Source organism: Eurosta solidaginis, chromosome 5 (assembly GCF_040869045.1).
Source record: "Eurosta solidaginis isolate ZX-2024a chromosome 5, ASM4086904v1, whole genome shotgun sequence".
NCBI lineage: Eukaryota > Metazoa > Arthropoda > Insecta > Diptera > Tephritidae > Eurosta > Eurosta solidaginis.
Window position 1 is genome coordinate 126,573,022 of NC_090323.1, and position 15,899 is coordinate 126,588,920.

Sequence of the window (15,899 nt, forward strand, 5' to 3'; positions counted from 1 at the left end):
TTGACATAAAATATAAATTTAAAATTTAATCATGCAAAATTAGATTTGATTAACCCTTTCAATACCGCCAGCTAGTACGCATTACAAATATATTTCTAAGTAACTGTAATTACTGTGAGGAGCTTCCGAATTACTTTAGTGAAAGCAAAAATCGCCTCCTTATATGGGCGTGGCCAGAATTTCATGTCCACCTGAGTGGACATGGGTAGTCAGTTTAATGCAGTAAAGTCTATAAAATTTCGAAAAGAGGTAAACAATTTAAATAATTTTGCAACCAAATTCAGTTTTATTAGAGAAAAGATAAATATGCTTTACAGTTTATGAGTTTAACGGTTTATTTCAAGGAAACTATTTTGAATGGTATTCATAAAAACAGTCGGGATTTCAACGAATGCAGAGGTTGGCGTTGCATTTCGTGCAATAAAAGTACGTTTTTTGTTTGCATCCTTCCATTTTACAACGAAATGCATTGCTCTGTGAAGAATCAAACTTTGGTAAATGGCCGCTTTGATCATAACGGGTATCACTCGGTGGTTGGTGGAAATACTTCAGTCTCTTAGGAACTGGTTCCTTGTCGTCGTCTAAGGTATTTGAAGATCGACGTCGTTTACTTGCATTCTGAGAACATTGAGGGTATATACATGATACTGTCAAAAGAGTATTTGCCAATCTTTTTCTGAAAGCAAGTAAATCCATTTGGTCCTTCTGGGGTATACCATCTTTATCTGCGTCTGATTTATATTCGAACCATCTCGCAACAATTGCGATATCGAAGAAGTGCATGATCACTCGTAGGGTCCACTTCTTAGATTTGATGAAATACGGTAGTACTGCAACATTTGATTAAAAAGATCCACACCTCCCATACCATTATTATAGAGCTGCACAACCTCAGGTCTTTCAATTTCAATAAATCGTTTTTCTTTTTTCTCGTAACGTTGCACCTTGTCCTTGACGCCGATTCCCACAAAGTTAGATGCTAACCTTTGTTGTCGAACCATTTTGTTACAACAACTTTTCCATCGCGGCTCACAACTTGTTCTGCATATCCGCGACCTTTCTTTCGCATAACAGCATCCGTGGAGAGAGGTGGATTCTGGAAACGATTAACACGAATTGTGCCAGCAGCAAAGATTTTCCTTTTCTCAAAAATTTTAAGTAAAGAATACGTGGTGAAGAAATTATCTGTATAAATTTGGTGACCAACAGAATCCTGGGGCAATCTTTTTAGAAGTTCCAACGTGATTGAAGCACCAAAACCAAGTTTGCTTATAACATTAACATCAATTTCAGTGGATGACCCTTGGTACGCAATGAAATCGTACGGCATTCCACTTTTGCCACAAAGAATATAAAGGTTTATTCCCCATGGACAAGGCTTACCACGTACATATATACTGTTTTATTCCCAGGCGCCCTTTAAATGGAATAATCTGTTCATCAACACAAAGGATTTCCTCCAGCTCTTGCTCCAATAACCTTTTCGGAATAGACCCCATTATAGGTCTTACGCGATATAATTTATCTTGGGGTTGTGGGGGTAGACTAGTATCCACTAAATGCAAATGTGTTCGCAGCTCATAAAAACGAGTACATTTCATATTGTTATCAAATAATGGTAGTGCTGTACCTGTCTCCCAAAACATTGCTATGCATGGAAACTTCAATATACCCATCATAAAGTGTATGGCGAAGAACTTCCGAATTTCCCCAGGAGTAGTTGGTCGAAAGTTTGATTCTTTCTGCACACCATAAAGATTAGTGAAGTTGGATACATCTTCAAAAAATTCAGTCGGCAAGTATTTTTGGAAATACTGAAATGTTTGATTTGGAATAAAAGATGGGAAAGATGTTGTTTGCTTTGCTTCTGATTTGCTGACCTTGATATTTTATTGTTTACATTTTATGCATATCCCTTTTTTACTTATTGTATTTATTGTATATATTTTATAGCCGGATTTTAAATGTGTCGAACCATCTAAAATCCGCTTTTTTTTAATTATTTTCTAATATTTATATGGAAATATGAAGCAGAAAAAAAATATTTGTTTTCAAATGCTTAGATACTAATTATTACTGAGTAGATTGGAATATTTATTTTTAGATTATTTCCAAGAGATATCTTAGATGGATTACTAATACCTTATTTATTGCTTCTTTTACTAGTTTCTAAATTATTTTTATAGTTCCTACCATTTTGATCCTACTATTATTTAGGAACTTATGTTAATTATTTTCCTATCGAAATTTTTCTATTATATATTTTCTATTATTTATCTACCTAGGGTTAGAGAAAAAAAAATTTGCTATTAGTATTTTCTAATCTATTGGGGCTAAAGTAGAATACTTTCCTAATATGTAAAAATATGACCTTATGAGACCTAGGTAATAAATGATCGTATTTATTTAATTTTTATTCAAGGAAAAAGAATTTTTTTTTTCACTTGATCTTATTTTTTTTTTCATAATTAGGTAAATCTGTAATAAATTGTATATATAATAGAGGGGGTTGCTGATGGAAGAGCGGGGTAGTTTTATTAATGGATAAGTGGAAGGTACAGTGGGTGCAAAAAAAAAATTTTCGTATCTTTAAATTTTTAATAATTTCCCTATTTTCCAGCAATATTTTTGATCTTATTTGTCATGTGATTTCTGCGGCGGCCACCAAGACAGAATCGTCATGACTTTTATGAAGAATTTATTTTTATTTTTATACCGGGATTTGTCACTTTCACAACCTTTTTGGGTTTTTGCAATTGTTTGATCTTAGAGAATTTGGGTACCTACTTTTATTATTTTAAATTTGCCTACTCGAATAAATATTCAATTATTTTTCACCAATTTGTCCCTCAGGACAACTGTGTTTTTCTTAAAAATTTCAAGTCCTGGATTGGCGGCATTTGTACAACGTGTGTACAGCCTGATAAGTAATTGTCCTAAGTCAATTTTATCATCTACAATCAGGTTGCTTGTATTTCTTACGCTACTATTTTAGGAGCGCGACATGTCTTATTGCTGCAAATTTATATAGCGCTTCACTTATATTTTTATAGGTTCTCTTTGTGACTTTTCTTCATCCTTTTCTTTTTGTTGTTATGAGCTGGTTTTTAAAATTTTTCTTGTTCTTAGTTTTTGCCTATTTCAACTGTCCTAGAATTTTATATTGCTTCATGACTATTTTTGTCAGGAGCCATCAAAGGAATTATGCGATTTTTTGATTTGCTGTTCGCTTTAGGCAGGGTTGCCTTTACTGTCGCTTGTGACATTTTTAGGTTTACTATTTGAGATTTATTTGAATTTTTTATCGCTCTTCCTCAGCTTTGGGTTTGGTTTAGGTAATGGGTTGCAAAAACTGGTGTTTCTTAGATACGAGGTGTGGCGGGTTTTACCTGCCTAAATTTGTGCTTCATATAGTTTTTGAGCATCATTGCTATTGTGATGATCAATAGCATGAATACACAACCTATAACTGCTAACCAAACATCTGGAATGTTCGGAGTATTTTCTGTATTTACCTTAGTTGGTGGCTCATACTTGATTATCTTGTTATCTGTTCTTTCAGAGCTTTCTTTACCTTGCTCGTAGCCAAAGTTCTCTAATTTTAATAAGAAGTTAGATATTTTGTTTTATGACTTTTTATTTTGTGGATATTGTTGATTAAAAATATTAAAAAAAAAAATTTTAATATTCCAAAAAAATTTTGTTAGTGTAGTTTATAATATATTTGGAAATATTCTTATCTATTCGTATTAAACGGGCTTTTAATATATATTTTTTGTTTGTTTTTGATGCCACTTAACATTTGGAATTTTCGGGGAACACTCTCCTAATCATACACATTATTTCCTCTTCCCTGGTAGTGGGGTTTATAATATCCTCAATTGTGGGTTCCCTTTCCATACCTATTATCTTCCACAATTTCTTTAATCCTTCTAACTCTTTTTGTAAGTCCCTAGTGTGTCGGGTATTTTCGTCCCACCAATAGAGAGGAAGATCTGAGGAGTTTCTTTGCATTTTAGTAGTTATGGTTAATTTTTAAACCTTATTAAAATGTTCCATGGGCTTTCTTTAGAGGATAGGTGAACTGTCTGAAGTTGATTGACTATTTTACAGAAGTATCCTAAACATTCCAATTTACTTGAGTTTTTTTTTCTTATAAAAGTTTAATTTAAGATTTTTAGCATTTCAGCCTTTTTTTCGAATAAGAAATTTTTAATTTTCCTCCTACTTCTCTTTCCATAAAAATTTTAATTCAAATTTTAACAAATTAGATCAAATTTTTTTTTTCAAGTTCAAAAGAAATTGTTCGTACATACTTTTGTTTTAGTTTAAATTTTACATTATTTTTTTTCTACAAGTCCTATTTAAAAAAAAAATGCATGGTTTAGCATCCGTAAAGGCCGCCCAATTTGTTTCTAAATTTTTTATATACTTATATTAATTGCCTCGAGTGTTATACCTCCGATCTCGTCATGAAATGTTTCTGGTTTCGTTTTGTTGTTAACTTGTGTCAATTGAAAGGTGTCCTTCGATCCCCTTGTGTTACCACCAAATATTTTTCAACTTAGTTTGCCAAATCCTTGCCGAAAAACGGTTTTCCTTGATAACATCTTAATTGATGCCATATAGTAGTACCTGATCCCGTTTTCTTACCACCAAATATTTTTCAACTTAGTTTGCCAAATCCTTGCCGAAAAACGGCTTTCCTTGATAATATCCTAATTGATGCCATATAGTAGTACCTTTTGTTTAAATCCAAGAGTTTAATTTTACTGCAACGGTGCCAATATTAGATTTTTGGGTGCTGCCATAATGACATTAAATGCTGTTTTGTTTAAATGTCCTTTTTTCTCCTTTTTCCTTTCTTTAAATAAAAACTTTTTACTTGTTTTACAAATGGTCAGAATCCTGGGCAGTCAGATTCTTTTTAGCAGTTGTGCCAATTTTTGATCTGAACTGGCAGGATTCTTCCTCCAGCAAGATCTAGCTAATTTTGCTTAATAGCAAATTTTTCAGCTAATCAAAGATCAAGCTGGCAGGATCGCCATGAAATGTTTGAAGGCGAATCCTGCTTATTTTATATCCAGGATTTTCCTCCAGCAAGGTCGTCAGCAGTTTTGCTAATTCTTGAGCAAGCTGGCAGGATCGCCATGAAATGTTTGATTTGGAATAAAATATGTGAAAGGTTTGGTAGTCAAACATTAATTCTTTTCATTAAATAAATTCTTTCCCTTTTATAGTTATTTACTTAACCTATACATTCATAATTATCTTAATACTAATAAACTAAAAATATGTACATTGGTAATGGGGTATGCATACATGTAGGTTTGTATACATGTAGATTTGTATGCCTGCTTGCATACACGTAGATTTGTATGCCTGCTTGCATACATGTAGATTTGTATGCCTGCTTGCAACGTAACCAGATCAATGCGAGTAATTTGGTTAATGCTATACATACATGTAGGTTTGTATGCATGCTTGCAAAGTCAGCAGATCAATGTGAGTATTTGGTTAATTCCCATTATTGGTTGTATGTAAATAATAAGCAGAATTTATTAGCTGTGAACGGACAAGGGTTTCATATTCGGCATTACATTGATGTTATATGTTTGTTGTATAATATTGTAATATGATTATTACTAAAATGTATTTGGCATAGAAGTTCATGATGCGTAATGCCGCAAGTGTATTACATAGGTGGGTATGACGCATAATGCTACAATACACGTACTCACTTTTGACTCCTGTAGACAACATAACAGGTGGGGAAAAATTAAAATCAGCAATCAGAATGTCACTTTTCTGAGTTATATTTGCCCAATCAAAACATTCATTTCCCGCTCTGCTTCTAGTGTACTTGTTTTTCTTGTAGAAACTGAACGCAATACTCTCACGGAAAATACTCATTTTTTGGAACATTCTCTTCGCTCCTTATTGAGGATGGTGTTGAAAAAGATGTATGTTGAGGACTGGCATCTGGTTGTTGTTTTGCTAGAAGCGTTGCCATACCGTTACTGTTTAAGGTGAAATTGTGGTTTCGGATGGAAATTTCCTTCAGGATGAAAACGCAATGGCCATCTGAGGCAATAATAACATGCTTTAGCACGGTTTATGTGCTTGCATATCTATTGAGAATCAGTAAAATATGCAATTTTATTGAAAAATATTGGATGACTCATACATTGGTTAATGACTAATATCTTTATGGCAGCTTGACCCATAGACAGAAAAAAATTCACTGAAAATCCTGTTGTTCTAGCATGGCTCTATTATCATGCCTCTACGGTGGATATTTCTCAAGGCATGTTGGGAAAAAGTGTACCTCCAAAGTCTGCAGTAAGTGGTAGGTGTTTAATTTTTTTACGTTTGTGGGACGCCACATCCGTTTCAATGCTAAAAGGGCACAGAATGTGTATAGGCGGGGCTTGCACCAAGGTGATTCCTGGTACAACGGTTAAAAGAACTCTCATAATTATTGGCTAACGTGCAGAGCTACAGGGCATGTGGACTTGTAGCCAATTTATCACCATTCAGTTTCATAAAAATTGCGTTTGAGTATACTAAGCTCTTTAGAAATTGCGCTTTCGGTTTATAAGGACCTCCTTTGGGCAATCAATTGACAAACGTGTATGTTTTGTCAACATGTTCTGAGCAAATGTACGGACACTTAAGAATTCTATATTCCCTTGCTTTGTATACTTCGATCAATGTTTCTTCCACCAAAGCAATTTTCGGGAGCTCGAAAAACTTATTAAACACCTTCTTTCCTAGGCTGATATTTCGTATTAAAATATTTCCAACCCATGCGGCTCATTTTTTTCCTTTTCATTTAAAATAACTATGAACGTAATTTTGTCGTATCCGTTGTTTTGAAATCCATCAAAATTAGAAAAATTCGTACCATTTTTCAATGTGGTAGCTTGTCTTTGGTGAAATTGTCATCGTCCCCGCAAAAGTCAAGTGGCTAACGTCACTCTAACTACCTCCGTTTTTTGTATCATGGTTCAAAGAGAGAATTTCGAGCTAAAAAACACCGTTGACACAAGTAAACATAAAAACTGGTTATGATAAAAAATTAAAGAACAAACACACCAAATATAATATAACAACCTTCCTTCACAAAAGTCTGCACAATACTGACAAAATTTTAAAGCAATTACCGGGAACACTGTTTTTATACTCAAAATAAACCGATAGGCCTGTTTTCATAGACAGTAATGCTTAAGAGCTTCAAATTGAAAATAACGGTCACTTCAAAGTCATGTCCACTGTAGTGGACATCAGTAGCGAAAGGGTTAAAGGAAAAACCTTTACAAAGAGTTTTGATAAAAAACTACTATATATAAAAATTTTAATAATAAAAGATTCTTAAAATCGCATCAAAATAGTGATAGCAAAAATGAAACAACCAATAAAAACCTCTACCATTACAAATATGTATATAACAACTCCAAATTCTACATGGTGCGATAGACATTTTTCTTCAAATACGGCAATATAAAGAAACAACAATCAATAATTTTCTACAACACAACTTCAATCAATTTAAATTAATTACAATCAACTAGAGCATACAAATTATTTAAACTCATCAATCAACTATTCCAAAAAGATAAACAATTTAATGAATTATTTTTATTAAATTATTATGTGTGTGAGTAAACTTTTGATCTTAACATTAAATCTTAATATATAAAAAACACGTGTCACACAATTGAGGCCAATGGACTCCTAAACTACTGAACCGATTTTGAATTTGTTTTGCACCACGTGTGTAGTTTGATCTAACTTGAAATATGGGATAGGTGACTGGGTGACTAGGGTCTCGAGATATAGGCCAAAACGTGGACCCGGATACCCCTAGAGTGTGTTTATAGAATATGGATATCAAATGAAAGCTGTTGATGAGTGCTTTAGTAGAGGGTAATTTTCATACACCTGGGTGACTAGGGTCTCGAGATATAGGCCGAAACGTGGACCCGGGTACCCCTAGAGTGTGTTTATAGAATATGGATATCAAATGAAAGCTGTTGATGAGTGCTTTAGTAGAGGGTAATTTTCATACCCCTGGGTGACTAGGGTCTCGAGATATAGGCCAAAACGTGGACCCGGGTACCCCTGAGTGTGTTTATAGAATATGGATATCAAATGAAAACTGTTGATGAGTGCTTTAGTAGAGGGTATTTTTCATACCCCTGGGTGACTAGGGTCTCGAGATATAGGCCAAAACGTGGACCTGGGTACCCCTAGAATGTGTGTATAGAATATGGATATCAAATGAAAGCTGTTGATGAGTGCTTTAGTAGAGGGTAATTTTCATACCCCTGGGCAGGCATGCTTAACCAACGAACCGATATCATTTCGTTACGATAATTAACGTTAATAAACGAAACAAAGTCTTTTCGTTTCGTTTATTAACGTTAAGAACGTCAAATTAACGAAATGATTTCGTTTCGTTTTCTGCCATATCAAAACGAAATCAAATCGTTTACGTTGATTATAAATTTCAAGCTATGCTGGCAAAGCTGATTGGTGGCGGAGTAATTAAAGGTGAAAGCATTAGCCAAGCTGATTGCAACTTTTCTCATGAATTTTGACAGTACGAACATTTCTCAGAGAATTTTTGACATTACCACAAACGAATTACACAAACAAATTACATGGAGTTTGTGTGTGCATGTCCGCTCGCTGTTGCCACCTTACGGCTTCACCATGGCTATAGCATTGCCAGCACAATTCAAACATAAAGTATCACGTTTTTGTTAACGTTTTTAACGTTAACGAAAGCTTTTCGTTTCGGTTAAAAACGAGATACAATTCATCTTGATAATTTCTTTATCGATAATATTTCGAAGTGTTTCAACGGAAACGGTGGAAATTTTTTGATAAACGATTAGCTTAACGTTAAGGTGCATCCCTGCCCCTGGGTGACTAGCGTCTCGAGCTATAGGCCAAAAAGTGGACCCGGGTACCCCTAGAATGTATTTATAGAATATTGATATCAAATGAAAGCTGTTGAGGAGTGCTTTAGTAGAGGGTAATTTTCATACCCCTGGGTGACTAGGGTCTCGAGATATAGGCCAAAACGTGGACCCGGGTACCCCTGGAATGTGTTTATAGAATGTGGATATCAAATGAAAGCTGTTGATGAGTGCTTTATTAGAGGGTAATTTTCATACCCCTGGGTGACTAGGGTCCCGAGATATAGGCCGAAACGTGGGCCCGGGTACCCCTGGAATGTGTTTATAGAATATAGATATCAAATGAAAGCTGTGGATGAGTGCTTTAGCAGAGGGTAATTTCCATACCCCTGGTTGACTAGGGTCTCGAGATATAGGCCAAAACGTGGGCCAGTGAATGCCTAGACAGTGTTTATACAATATGGATATCAAATGAAAGCTGTTGATTAGTGCTTTAGTACAGAGTAATATATTATCCAGAGACGGACTGGGACTGGGATTAGGACTGGGACTGGTATTAGGACTAGGACTGGGACTGGGACTGGAATAAAATACATACCACCTTCTGGGACAGGCAATAAGGGATGCAGAAGAATGAGAAGAAATTGAGAGAAGAGAAAAGAGAGAAGGAGATTGAGAAAGAGATAGAATGAGACGAAGATGGAGACAGATGAAGCGAAAAAGACGGAGGGAGGAGTGAATAAAAGGATTAGGAAAAAGTGAAGAGGGCAGAGTCAGACGGAAAAAGCTTATTAAAATGTATGCAGATTGGTCAAATTTGTGGCAGGACAACGTCTGCCGGGTCTTCTAGTATTTATTAAATTTAAAAAAAATTTTAACATTTTACTTAATTTGTCAACTCCATCTCCAGTTTATTTGTTTATGAATATACATATTTCATTTCCTTAAAGAAAATAATATTATTTTATTAGAAGAAAACATGCCACTTACATAGGCCAACAACCACATCACAAATTTATCAAAGTCATATTTCCACATTTACGAATTCAAACCCTATACTTCTCCAGAGTCCAGCGACAACAACAATAACTACTCAAACTTAAAACCCTCTACTTTTCCAGAGTTCAGCGACAACAACAACTACTCAAAATTTAGCAATTGCAACACCAACAGTTACACGAAATCTTTTTCCAACCTCAAATATTTCAAATACTTCGACAACTCCTTTTGTTGCAATGTCTTCCATTCAAAATAGGTTAGGTTAGGTTGAACTGGCCAGTCCATGAGGACCTCACATAGACTGATTGAGTCCGTAGTGTTACCAGAAGTTTGTTTCAACGACCAAACTGAAAAACCCTTTCAAAACCCTGGACCTATGTTATAAAATAACTCCGTCCTCTTTGCAAATACTAGAAGCTTCCTAGGACTTAAGCCACTTGCTGCTTCTAGAACTGACAGCTGTGTCACTCCTAATAGCTGGAGTCTTAGCCTGGCAAGTGCAGGGCACGAGCACAGAACGTCTTCGATCGTTTTCTCCTCCAACCCGCACTTCCTCCATCTGCCAAGCCTAATTTAAAGGCATGTGACGCCAGAAGGCAGTGTCCAGTCAGAGTACCCGTCATAAGTCTACAGTCCTCTCTTTTTAATGATAGAAGCAACTTTGTTAGTCTAAGGTTGTAAGACCTACACATAATCTTCGACACTTTACAGCCCCGCGCTCGAACCCCCGCCTTTCCCGCTTGGCCGATCATGTGCAGCTGTCGCCTTCGCTTAATCTCGCCCAGTCTAATTGGGACGTCTACGAAACAAGCTTCAAGGGATGCGCCCTTTTTAGCTAGTTCGTCCGCTTTTTCATTCCCATCTATTCCCATATGCCCTGGGACCCAATATAGATGTTTGCTTCTCCCTGTCCCAATTCTCTCCAGAGACTGCTTACACTCTAACAAGCATTTAGATGCTGTGCTATGCGAGATTATTGCCTTAATTGCTGCTTGACTTTCAATATAAAAAACACGGTTGCAGCTTAAGCTATTCTCTTCCAGGGTTTCTCCTTTGGTTACAGCTAATATTTCCGCTTGGAAAACGCTACAGTAATCCGGCAGCCTGTAGTATCTGCTTGTTTCCGGATCAGCGCAGTATACCGCAGACCCTACTCCTTCCACTACTTTGGAACCATCTGTGTACACATGTATCGGCTCGTCCGCCATTTGCGCACCCTTGCGCCAACCGTCCACCTCTAATGTGGCCTTAAGATCTCCTTCGAAGCGCAGATAGGGAACCAGGTAGTCTGTTCGTCTTGTGATTGATGACGCTATACTACTATGGCCATATGGTCGGCACTCAAGCTGCCCTGAGGCACCGAGCCTGGTTGCGGTTGTTAATGCTTTGTTCTTTGCTACCAGGTCTACAGGTGGAATGTGCAGAATGGCATACAGTGCAGCCGTCGGGGTTGTTTTCAGGGCTCCCGTAATGCTAAGCATCGATAGTCTGCATACCCCCTCTAATTTTTTGAGGTATGTTGTTTTTTGTGTGGCTTTCCACCAAACAAGAACTCCATAGTAAGAATAGGGCTTACAATCGCTGTAAAACCCAATGAAAAAAAGAGGGCGATAAGCCCCACGTACACCCCAGCATTCTTTTACATGCATAAAGTGCCGTTGAGGCCTTCTTCACCCTCTCCTCCACGTTGAGCTTCCACCACAGCTTATTGTATAGGATGATTCCTAGATATTTTGTGCAAGGTTTCTCCTGTAAGGTCACCTTGTACCTCTTTGTAAACAAGACCATATCCGTTTCTCCGCATTGACTTTCAACTCGACATTAGATGCCAAGGTATGAATATCCCCAAGCGCCCGATCCATCAAAGAACTGATCGTTGGAAGGCACTTTCCACTTATGAAAATTGCAACGTCATCTGCGTTAGCCGTAAGTTTTACGGGCCCCTCATCGTATTACCTGAGCAGTTGGTTGATGACTAGCGTCCACAGCAGAGGTGATAGCACCCCTCCCTGCGGCGTGCCCCTGTCCACTGATTTCGTGGCCTCGTACAATCCCCATTGTGATGTAATTTTTCTGCAATTTAACATGCAGCCGATCCATCTGATTAAGGCAGGATGTACTATAATGTAATTAAGACCATCCATAATCGCCCATTTTGCAACATTATTGAAAGCTCCGGCAATGTCCAAGAAGACTCCTAGAGCATACTTCTTATATTCCAGGGATTTCTCTATGCTTATTACCACCCTATGCAATGCGGTGTCTACCGAATTGCCTTTGGTGTACGCATGCTGTGTTGTGGAGAGCAGCTTTTCATCCACGTTGGACTTTATGTAGACATCTATCAGTCTCTCAAAGGTTTTGAGCATAAATGATGTTAAGCTAATGGGTCTATAGTCTTTGGGATACACGTGACCGATCTTCCCCGCCTTTGGTGGGAAAGCTACACGAGCAGTTCTCCAAGAATGCGGTACATGATTCAGCGGCGATTTAAACTTAGAAAACGTTTTCACTGCCCATTCTATCTTGGAATCGGTCATCAAGTCCGGCACTACTAGCTCCGTGATCGAAGTGTGAGTGATGTCTGCTGGCTCTTCTAAACCGTCTCCCGATGGGAAATGTGTGTCGAGAAGCACCTCAAGGGATTCCTCACTATTATGTGACTATTGCCCCTTCTCTTTCTTTATTAGTCCCTGGACTATGTTTCCCTTTGCTAGAAATTTTTTCAAACGTGCTGTTTCGCTGGAGCACTCTATGTCCGAACAGAAACTTTTCCATGAGTTTCTCTTCGCCCTGGTAATTTCACGCCTGTAGATCCTCAGTAGATCCCTGTACTCGTCCCGAAACGCTTCGCTTTCCGCGGTCTTTGCGAGCTTAAACATTTCTTTTACCTGTCTTCTTAGAAGACTTAGATCATTGCTCCACCATGGCGGCTTCGTTTTACCTCTGAATCTTCTTAGAGGGCAAGCTTTGTTATACGCAGTCATAAGCGTCCTTGTTAGGAATTCATTCGGCTCCTACAGTTCCTCCACATTGGCAACCTCTTTGGGTTGTCCCAGTTTTGTTTGTACATGTTTCTGGAATTTAGTCCAGTTCGTTGACCTAGGGTTTCTAAAGGTTCCTCTCTTCTCTACCCTCTTTAGCTGATATACGCATGGTCGGAGAAGGATGGTCTATCAAGAACCATCCAATCATACTTTGATATATCACGCTCGGAGCTCAATGCAATATCCAGAACATTGCTGGATGTTGGACCAATGTATGTAGGGACATTTCCCCTGAGACTGACTTTATTTAATTTGTTAAGATTTAAAACTACGTACATATGTATGAGAATAAGCATGTGGTTAATTTACATGGTTATGTGAATGTATTTGGAGTGGAGCATTATTTATATATACCTATACAACAATAGATTAATACATTTGCGTGAAATAGAATTTTACATATATAACACATCTCCACCCTTAATTTGATGATAAAGTCGATTTATTAAATAATTAATTTGATGAAGTTAAATTATGGTTTCTGTATTTTCTGATGTTTGGAGGTGAATAGCGATTAACACATCGACGTACTCGATTACTTCTGCGTAAGGGTGTATTCGTGTCGTTTGGCTCAATAGAGTGCGTACTGGCCTGCCATGGAGTAACTCAGCTGGCGTTTTTCCTTATAGGTTTGGCGTAAATCGATATGAAGCGAGGTATTTTAAAACGGCAGATTTAGTTGATAACCCGTCCTGGATATTTTTGCTAACTGATGTTTTAAATGCTTGTACAAAACGCTCAGCTAATCCATTGGAAGCTGGGTGAAATGGTGCTGTTGTTATATGGACTATTCCATGTAGCTTACAAAATTGCTGGAAAGTCTCTGCAACCAACTGATGACCGTTATCGCTAACTAGGGTTTTAGGATATCCCTCAATTGCGAAAATGGCTGATAATGCTGGGATTGTGTTTTCGGTTGTGGTCGATGGCATTTGTGTGACGAATGGGAACTGCGAATATGCATCGACGCAAATAAGCCGCCACATTGAACCGAAAATCGGACCGGCAAAATCAATATGTCTTCTCTCCCTTGCAGTTGTAGCTTTTGGCCAGTTCTGGTATTCAGAAACTGGGGCAGGATTATTTCGCTTGCATAAATTGTATCTAGCTGCTTGCTGTGTTATGTCAGCGTCTATGCCTGGCCACCACACATATTGACGTGCTAACTGCTTCATACGGACTATTCCCCAATGGTCTTAATGCAACATTTGGAGAATTTTTTGCTGCAAAGACCGAGGAATCACTATTCGACTAACATCGGTGTATAAGCATAGCATATTGTCTATAATGGTTAAGGCAAGTTTGCGATTGAAATAAGGCAAGATATCTTGATCGCATTGTGGCAATTTTTCTGGCCAACCATTTGATACATAATGCCATACCTTCTTTAGCAAGCTGTCCGCTTTGCTTCGTCCTTGTATAACTACTGCATTGATCGGCAGCGCTAGGCTAAGGTAAGTGTCCCTAATTTCGTGGTACTAAGGATTTTTTGACTTTCTACCTCTCTTGCGTTAAAACAATGGAGGAAAACTAAAAAAGTAAATTAATGACATTCGCGCGCGATTCCCCTTAGGTCGGCAACCCAATCTCTATGTGTTTGTGAGTCTTTCATCTTTCTCTTAAAAAAATCATACCGTGCGGCTACAATGTGTCTTTGGTTTGCAAATGACCCCGTTAACTTGTCTATTAACTGTTTGTACGAAAACGTAAGTAAATTATTGCTCCCAAATAAATTTTTTAACATACACATCTGAGCCAATTCACGATAAAAAATAGGCTTTTTTCTTTTCATCGTTTTCAACTGAATATGCAAGAAAATGTTGCGTTAACTGTTGCATATATGACTCCCAATTCTGCAAGTCCTTATTGAAATTGTGAAATGGTGGGCATATGACTGATTCACTAGTACCCTGGCTTGGATCACTAGTCCGCTCCATGAATGTTTTCATCCACCTTTGCTGCTCCTCTGAGGTTTTTTGTAAATTTCTGCTGTTGTTCCAGCAAAGTAACAAAACTTTCTTTATCAGTCGCCATTTTAATTTTCGATAACCACCGCCGCAAATTTAATTTTCAAACTTTTTTTTTACTCGTCGCCAGTTGATATATTTGTGGAGTCACACGCGTTATGTTTGAGAGTAGATTAGAGGCTGACTTTATTTAATTTGTTAAGACTTAAAACTACGTACATATCGAACCCTTCCCGCAATTTAAGTGTAACCAACAAAAATACAGATATTAGTTTTTTGCTGAAAACCGATAGTTTTGCATGATTTGATTATCTTTAAAATAAAATAACAAAACTGTATTTTTATACCAATGAACGATCAAGAATAACTCACTGGTGCCATATAGCGATACTGAGTCTGAAAAGACATATTCTGGGGAATTAGAAAACGAGATATGCGTTGGAACAAGAGGGTACAAGAAGAAACGAAAACTTCCTAAAAGACTTCGGGATAAAAAACGAAAGCTGTATGAAGTATGAAGGTAAAAAGTGTGGAAACAAGTGTTGTGAAAAGCTTAGTGAGCTAGATCGGTTGGTGCTAAATGAACACTTTTGGGGACAAGATACGACAAATAGAATGACTTCTATCGTGCATGAACCGGAAATGCGTTCAAAGGAGACCATCAGATAGCCTTAAAAAACAGTGGAGCTATGCATATTTCATTACCTATAACGAAAAGCGTTTTAAAGTTTGTCAGCAGTTTTTACTGAACACTTACTATTTCGGCCACCGTGGTGTGATGATAGCGTGCTCCATCTACCACACCGTATGCTCTGGGTTCACACCCCGGGCAAAGCAACATCAAAATTTTAGAAATAAGATTTTTCAATTGGAAAAAAATTTTCTAAGCGGGGTCGCCCCTCGGCAGTGTTTGGCAAGCGCTCCGGGTGTATTTCTGCCATGAAAAGCTCTCAGTGAAA

The 15,899-nt window shown here is 37.4% G+C and overlaps 1 protein-coding gene across 2 annotated transcripts in view; it reads right to left on the reverse strand.

Moving 5' to 3' along the window:
* akirin overlaps nt 1–15,899 on the reverse strand; it is a 281,083-nt gene that overhangs the window by 207,824 nt on the left and 57,360 nt on the right. The window lies entirely within an intron of this gene.